The sequence below is a fragment of the Chlamydotis macqueenii genome, chromosome 16, assembly GCF_036417535.1.
Source record: "Chlamydotis macqueenii isolate bChlMac1 chromosome 16, bChlMac1.mat, whole genome shotgun sequence".
In the NCBI taxonomy this organism is placed as follows: domain Eukaryota; kingdom Metazoa; phylum Chordata; class Aves; order Otidiformes; family Otididae; genus Chlamydotis; species Chlamydotis macqueenii.
The window spans coordinates 1423211-1432141 of NC_141571.1; positions in this window are offsets into that span (position 1 = coordinate 1423211).

An 8931-nucleotide genomic window follows, 5' to 3' on the forward strand; every position below is an offset into this window, starting at 1 on the left:
ACTTTCCTCTCGATTGCTAAATATTCTCCGTGCTTCTTGTAATAACCTTTCTAAGGCTCTGTTTTCAGGAGGTCTTAGTTTTTGCAATTTGCGCCTGATATCCCCTTGTGATTGTCCCAAAAAGAAGGATATCAGTTGCTGTGCGCCTACCTCTGAATTCGGATCTAGAGATGTGTGCCGGCGCATCGCATCTCTTAGTCGGGCTAGGAACTCGACCGGCGTTTCAGAAGGACCCTGTCTGACTGCATATAACATTGCCCAGCTTATTGTTCTGGGAATTGCTTTTTCCATCCCTATGAATATCCATTCCTGTAACCTTTCCATATCAGCAGAGCGGTTTAGATCCCATGTCGGGTCGAACAAGGGAAACCATTCTCTATAATTACCTCCCTGTTCCTTTGCAAGCTCTCCTGCTGTTTTTATAATTAGTTGTTTCTCAGTTTCAGTCAGGCAATCCAATAACAATTGTATGTCACGCCAGTCGGGATTGTGTTGTTTCACTGCAATGATCTTTGTCCAAGCTGCGCAGAAGAAACAAGGCACTAAACGGGCAAATGTCTAGCTAATCTCCCACGTGAAAAGGGTCAGCAAGGAAAGCTCTTGCTGCTCTTCACTCGCTCTTGGTAACGGCCCAGAAGCATTGCGACTCTTCTCTGGATGATTTGCCCACCAACACTTCACATCAGCTCAAGCCGGCTGCCCGGAGGAAAAGAGGCTAGGAAAGATCGTAGCAGGCACGGTTGTTGCCGCACGAGAAGTGCCTGCTCCGGAGGCTTCTTGCGAGCAGCGCTAAAAGCACGCGAACATCGCATTTCTGTGCTTTCCTGAACAGCTTGCGCTGGGACAGTTACAGCCGTGTTTTGCAAGCTGTCCGGGGTTCTGAGGCACTAAAAGTGCGGATGTGTGGCGACTGTCCAAGACGAGAACCGGCTGCTCTGAAAGCCCTTCCTGCTCTTCACGTACGCTTTCTAGCAGCTCTACGGACACACACACGTCAGCCTCTTCACTGTCCTACACAGCTAGCACGCTGGCAGTTACCGTCAACTTGGAAGCAGCCGCGCAGAAGGCACTCGCCCTGCAACCGGCGAACAGCGCACATTCGCGGCTACACGCGAGCTGGCCGCACTCGGAGCTTTCGCGGCTCTTCTCTCGCTCTTTCCCGCAGAGCTCCGGGAATCCGGACGAGGAGGCTCTCTGCCTTCGCTGCACAACTCAAAAATGTGGGGTTTTAGGGTAAAAATGGGGGATTTTGGGGGAAATCGTGGGATTTTGGGGGCGAAATGGGGGATTTTGGTGTAAAATGTGGGAATTTGGGGCAAAAATGTGTGATTTGGAGGCAAAATGGGGGAATTTGGGGCAAAAATGTGTGATTTGGGGCAAAATGGGGGAATTTGGGGAAAAAATGTGGGATTTGGGGGGCAAAATGTGGGATTTTGGTGCAAAATGCAGGAATTTGGGGCAAAAATGGGGGATTTGGGTCTAAAATGCGGGATTTTGGTTGGAAAATGTGGGATTTTGCTGTAAAATGTGGGAATTCAGGGCAAAAATGTGGGATCTGGGGGGCCAAATGGGGGAATTTGGAGGGAAATTGTGGGACTTTGGGGGAAAAATGCGAGATTTGGGGGGCAAAATGGGGGAATTTGGGGCAAAAATGGGGGAATTTGGGGAAATCTCTGGACTTTGGGGTGCAAAATGTTGGATTTTGGTGCGAAATGCGGGAATTTTGGGGGAAAAATGGGGGATTTGGTGTGAAATGCGGGAATTTGGGGCAAAGATGTGGGATTTTGGGGGCGAAAGGTGGGATTTTCGTGTAAAATGTGGGAATTTGGGGCAAAAATGTGGGATTTTGATGCGAAATGCGGGAATTTGGGCAAAAATGTGGGATTTTGGGGCAATCATGGGATTTTGCGGGCAAAATGTGGGATTTTAGGGTAAAAATGGGGGAATTTGGGGAAAAAATGTGGGATTTGGGGGGCAAAATGTGGGATTTTGGTGCGAAATGCTGGAATTTGGGGCAAAAATGTGGGATTTGGGGCAAAAATGTGGGATTTTTTGGGGAAAATGGGGGAATTTGGTGTAAAATGTGGGAATTCAGGGCAAAAATGCGGGATTTGGGGGGCAAAATGGGGGAATTTGGAGGGAAATTGCGGGACTTTGGGGGAAAAATGTGGGATTTGGGGGGCGAAATGGGGGAATTTGGGGCAAAAATGGGGGAATTTGGGGGAAAAATGTGAGATTTTGGGGGCAAAATAGGGGAATTTGGTGCGATATGCAGGAATTTGGGTCAAAAATGTGGGATTTGGTAGGCGAGATGGGGGAATTTGTGGGGAAATCCCAGGATTTTGGGGCAAAATGTGGGCTATTGGTGTGAAATGTGGGAATTTGGGGAAAAATGCAGGATTTTGGGGGGAAATTGCAGGATTTAGGGGGCAAAATGTGGGGTTTTAGGGTAAACATGGGGGATTTGTGGAGAAATCACGGGATTTTGGGGGCAAAATGTGGGAATTTGATGTGAAATGTGGGAATTTGGGGCAAAAATGTGAGATTTGGGCGGCAAAATCGGGGAATTTGGGGGAAATCAAGGGACTTTGGGGCAAAATGTGGGATTTTGGTGGAAATGCGGGAATTTGGGGCAAAAAATGTGGGATTTGGGGGCAAAATGGGGGATTTTGTTGTAAAATGTGGAATTTGAGGCAAAAATGTGGGATTTTGATGCAAAATGCATGAATTTGGGGCAAAAATGGGGGATTTTGGGGGGAAATCGTGGGATTTTGAGGGCAAAATGTGGGATTTTGGTGCGAAATGCGGGGATTTGGGTCAAAAAAGGTGGGATTTGGGGGCAAAATGGGGGAATTTGGGGAAAAAATGCGGCATTTGGGGGCGAAATGCGGGAATTTTGGTGCGAAATGGGGGAATATGGGGCAAAAATGGGGGAATTTGGGGGAAAAATGTGAGATTTTGGGGGCAAAATAGGGGAATTTGGTGCGAAATGTGGGAATTTGGGGCAAAAATGGGGGATTTGGGGGGCAAAATGGGGGAATTTGGGGGGAAATCGCGGGATTTTGGGGCAAAATGAGGGATATTGGTGTGAAATGCGGGAATTTGGGGCAAAAATGGGGGAATTTGGGGGGAAATGGCAGGATTTTGGGGGCAAAATGTGGGGGTTTAGGGTAAAAATGGGGGATTTTGGGGGGAATCACAGGATTTTGGGGGCAAAATGTGGGATTTTGGTGTAAAATGTGGGAATTTGGGTCAAAAATGCGGGATTTGGGGGGCGAAACGGGGGAATTTGGGGGGAAATCATGGGATTTTGCGGGCAAAATGTGGGATTTTAGGGTAAAAATGGGGGAATTTGTGGCAAAAATGTGGGATTTTGGGGGAAAACTGCGGGATTTTGGGGGCGAAATGTGGGAGTTTGGGTCAGAAATGTGGGATTTGGGGGCGAAATGTGGGAATTTGGGGCAAAAATGTGGGATATGCGGGGCGAAATGGGGGAATTTGGTGTAAAATGTGGGAATTTGGGGCAAAAATGGAGGAATTTGGGTCAAAAATGCGGGATTTGGGGGGCGAAACGGGGGAATATGGAGGGAAATCACGGGATTTTGGGGCAAAAATGTGGGATTTAGGGGTCGAAATGTGGGATTTTGGGGCAAAAATGCGGGATTTGGGGGGCGAAACGGGGGAATTTGGGGGGAAATCATGGGATTTTAAGGAAAAAATGTGGGATTTTGGTGCAAAATGCGGGAATTTGGGGCAAAGATGTGGGATTTTGGGGGAAAATTGCGGGATTTTGGGGGCAAAATGGGGGAATTTGGGGGGAAATCACGGGATTTTGGGGCAAAACTGTGGGATTTTGGTGCGAAATGTGGGAATTTGGGTCAAAAATGTGGGATTTGGGGGGCAAAATGCAGGGATTTGGGGCAAAAATGCGGGATATGGGGGCAAAATGGGGGAATTTGGGGAAAAAATGTGGGATTTTGGGGGCAAAATGTGGGATTTTGGTGTAAAATGTGGGAATTTGGGGCAAAAATGGGGGATTTGGGGGGCGAAATGGGGGAATTTGGGGCAAAAATGTGGGATATGCGGGGCGAAATGGGGGAATTTGGTGTAAAATGTGCGAATTTGGTGCAAAAATGGGGGATTTGGGGGGCAAAATTTAGGATTTTGGGGGGAAAATGTGGGATTTTGGTGTAAAATGTGGGAATTCATGGCAAAAAAGTGAGATTCGGGGGCCAAACGGGGGGAATATGGAGGGAAATCGTGGGACTTTGGGGGAAAAATGCGGGATTTGGGGGGCGAAATGGGGGAATTCAGGGCAAAAATGCGGGAATTTGGTGTAAATAGCGGCATTTTGGTGCAAAATGTGGGATTTTGGGGCACAATGTGGGAATTTGGGGCAAAAATGCGGGTTTTGGGGGCCAAATGGGGGAATTTGGAGGGAAATTGCGGGATTTTGGGGGTAAAATGCGGGATTTTGGGAGCCAAATGGGGGAATTTGGGGCAAAAATGGGGGAATTTGGGGGAAATCGCCGCATTTTGGGGCCAAAATGTGGGATTTTGGTGCGAAATGCTGGAATTTGGGGCAAAAATGGGGGATTTGGGGGGCAAAATGGGGGAATTTGTGGGGAAATCGCGGGATTTTGGGGCAAAATGTGGGATATTGGTGTGAAATGCCAGAATTTGGGGCAAAAATGGGGGAATTTGGGGGGAATTGCAGGATTTTGGGGGCAAAATGTGGGGTTTTAGGGTAAAAATGGGGGAATTTGGGTGGAAATCACGGGATTTTGGGGGCAAAATGTGGGATTTTGGTGCAAAATGTGGGAATTTGGGTCAAAAATGCGGGATTTGGGGGGCGAAACGGGGGAATTTGGGGGGAAATCACGGGATTTTGCGGGCAAAATGTGGGGTTTTAGGGTTAAAATGTGGGAATTTGGGACAAACATGTGGGATTTTGGGGGAAAACTGCGGGATTTTGGGGCAAAATGTGGGAATTTGGGTCAGAAATGTGGTATTTGGGGGCGAAATATGGGAATTTGGGGCAAAAATGTAGGATATGCGGGGCGAAATGGGGGAATTTGGTGTAAAATGTGGGAATTTGGGGCAAAAATGGAGGAATTTGGGTCAAAAATGCGGGATTTGGGGGGCGAAACGGGGGAATTTGGGGGGAATTCACGGGATTTTGGGGGCAAAATGTGGGATTTTGGTGCAAAATGCGGGAATTTGGGGCAAACATGTGGGATTTTGGGGGAAAACTGCGGGATTTTGGGGCAAAATGGGGGAATTTGGGGGGAAATCACGGGATTTTGGGGCAAAACTGTGGGATTTTGGTGCGAAATGTGGGAATTTGGGTCAAAAATGTGGGATTTGGGGGGCAAAATGCAGGGATTTGGGGCAAAAATGCGGGATATGGGGGCAAAATGGGGGAATTTGGGGAAAAAATGTGGGATTTTGGGGGCAAAATGTGGGATTTTGGTGCGAAATGGGGGAATTTGGGGCAAAAATGTGGGAATTTGGTGCAAAAATGGGGTATTTGGGGGGCAAAATTTAGGATTTTGGGGGCAAAATGTGGGATTTTGGTGTAAAATGTGGGAATTCAGGGCAAAAATGTGAGATTCGGGGGCCAAAGGGGGGGAATATGGAGGGAAATCACGGGATTTTGGGGGAAAAATGCGGGATTTTGGGGGCAAAATGCTGGAATTTGGGGCAAAAATGTGGGATTTAGCGGCGAAATTGCAGGATTTTGGGGGCAAAATGTGGGGTTTTAGGGTAAAAATGGGGGATTTGGGTGGAAATCCCAGGATTTTGGGGGCAAAATGTGGGAATTTGGTGCGAAATGTGGGAATTTGCGGCAAAAATGGGGGATTTGGGGGCCAAAATGGGGGAATTTGGGTGGAAATCGCGGGATTTTGGGGCAAAATGTGGGATATTGGTGTGAAATGCAGGAATTTGGGGCAAAAATGGGGGAATTTGGGGGGAAATTGCAGGATTTTGGGGGCAAAATGTGGGGTTTTAGGGTAAAAATGTGTGAATTTGGGGGAAATCGCGGGATTTTGGGGGCCAAAATGTGGGATTTAGCGGCGAAATTGCAGGATTTTGGGGGCAAAATGTGGGAATTTGGGGCAAAATGTGGGAATTTGGGGAAAAAATGTGGGATTCGGGGACAAAATGTGGGATTTTGGTGTAAAATGTGGGAATTTGGGGGAAATCGCGGGATTTTGGGGGCGAAACATGGGAATTCAGGGCAAAAATGCAGGAATTTGGTGTAAATTGCAACATTTGGGCGCAAAATGTGGGATTTTGGTGCAAAATGTGGGAATTCAGGGCCAAAATGCGGGATTTGGGGGCCAAATGGGGGAATTTGTGGCAAAAATGGGGGAATTTGGGGGAAATCGCGGGATTTTGGGATCAAAATGTGGGATTTGGGTGCGAAATGCTGGAATTTGGGGCAAAAATGTGGGATTTAGCGGCGAAATTGCAGGATTTGGGGGGCAAAATGTGGGCTTTTAGGGTAAAAATGGGGGATTTGGGTGGAAATCCCAGGATTTTGGGGGCAAAATGTGGGAATTTGGTGCGAAATGTGGGAATTTGGGGCAAAAATGGGGGATTTGGGGGCCAAAATGGGGGAATTTGGGTGGAAATCGCGGGATTTTGGGGCAAAATGTGGGATATTGGTGTGAAATGCGGGAATTTGGGGCAAAAATGGGGGAATTTGGGGGGAAATTGCAGGATTTTGGGGGCAAAATGTGGGGTTTTAGGGTAAAAATGTGGGAATTTGGGGCAAAAATGGAGGAATTTGGGTCAAAAATGCTGGATTTTGGAGGCAAATATGGGATTTTGGTGTAAAATGTGGGAATTCAGGGCAAAAATGTGGGATTCGGGGGCCAAATGGGGGAATTTGGAGGGAAATCGCAAGACTTTTGGGGGAAAAATGCGGGATTTGGGGGGCGAAACGGGGGGATTTGGTGTAAAATGTGGGAATTCAGGGCAAAACTGCGGGATTTTCGGTGCAAAATGGGGGACTTTTGGGGGAAATTGCGGGATTTTGGGGCAAAAAGGCGGGATTTGGGGGTCGAAATGGGGGAATTTGGGGCAAAAATGTGGGATATGGGGCAAAATGTGGGAATTTGGGGAAAAAATGTGGGATTCGGGGGCAAAATGTGGGATTTTGGTGTAAAATGGGGGAATTTGGGGGAAATCGCGGGATTTTGGGGGCGAAACAGGGGAATTCAGGGCAAAAATGCAGGAATTTGGTGTAAATCGCGGCATTTGGGCGCAAAATGTGGGATTTTGGTGCAAAATGTGGGAATTCAGGGCAAAAATGCGGGATTTGGGGGCCAAATGGGGGAATTTGGGGCAAAAATGGGGGAATTTGGGGGAAATCGCGGGATTTTGGGGGCAAAATGGGGGAATTTGGGGCCAAAATGTGGGATTTTGGTGCGAAATGTGGGAATTTGGGGCAAAAATCTGGGATATGCGGGGCGAAATGGGGGAATTTGGTGTAAAATGGGGGAATTTGGGGCAAAAATGCGGGATTCGGGGGCCAAATGGGGGAATTTGGAGGGAAATCGTGGGACTTTGTGGGAAAAATGCGGGATTTGGGGGGCAAAATGGGGGAATTTGGTGTAAAATGTGGGAATTCAGGGCAAAAATGCGGGATTTGTGGTGCAAAATGTGGGGCTTGAAATTGCAGGATTTTGGGGCAAAAAGGCGGGATTTGGGGGCAAAATGGGGGTATTTGGGGCAAAAATGTGGGATATGGGGCAAAATGTGGGAATTTGGGGAAAAAATGTGGGATTCGGGGGCAAAATGTGGGATTTTGGTGTAAAATGGGGGAATCTGGGGCAAAAATGCGGGATTTGGGGGGCGAAATGGGGGAATTCAGGGCAAAAATGCGGGAATTTGGTGTAAATCGCGGCATTTGGGGGCAAAATGTGGGATTTTGGTGCAAAATGTGGGAATTCAGGGCAAAAATGCGGGTTTTGGGGGCCAAATGGGGGAATTTGGGTGGAAATCGCAGGACTTTGGGGGAAAAATGGGGGATTTGGGGGGCAAAATGGGGGAATTTGGGGCAAAAATGGGGGAATTTGGGGGAAATCGCGGGATTTTGGGGGCAAAATGTTGGATTTTGGTGCGATATGCGGGAATTTGGGTCAAAAATGTGGCATTTGGTGGGCGAGATGGGGGAATTTGTGGCGAAATTGCAGGATTTTGGGGCAAAACGTGGGATATTGGTGTGAAATGTGGGAATTTCGGGCAAAAATGTGAGATTTGGGCGGCAAAATCGGGGAATTTGGGGGAAATCAAGGGACTTTGGGGCAAAATGTGGGATTTTGGTACGAAATGCGGGAATTTGGGGCAAAAAATGTGGGATTTGGGGGCGAAATGGGGGATTTTGGTGTAAAATGCGGAATTTGAGGCAAAAATGTGGGATTTTGGTGCGAAATGCATGAATTTGGGGCAAAAATGGGGGATTTTGGGGGGAAATCGTGGGATTTTGAGGGCAAAATGTGGGATTTTGGTGCGAAATGCGGGGATTTGGGTCAAAAATGCGGGATTTGGGGGCAAAATGGGGGAATTTGGGGAAAAAATGTGGGATTTTGGGGGCAAAAATGCGAGATTTGGTGGCAAAATGCGGGCATTTGGGGCAAAAATGCAGCATTTGGGGGCGAAATGCGGGAATTTTGCTGCGAAATGGGGGAATATGGGGCAAAAATGGGGGAATTTGGAGGAAAAATGTGAGATTTTGGGGGCCAAATGGGGGAATTTGGAGGGAAATGTGGCATTTTGGGGCAAAAATGCAAGATTTGGGAGGCGAAATGGGGGAATTTGGGGGGAAATCACGGGATTTTGGGGCAAAAATGTGGGATTTTGGTGCGAAATGGGGGAATTTGGGGCAAAAATGTGGGATATGCAGGGCGAAATGGGGGAATT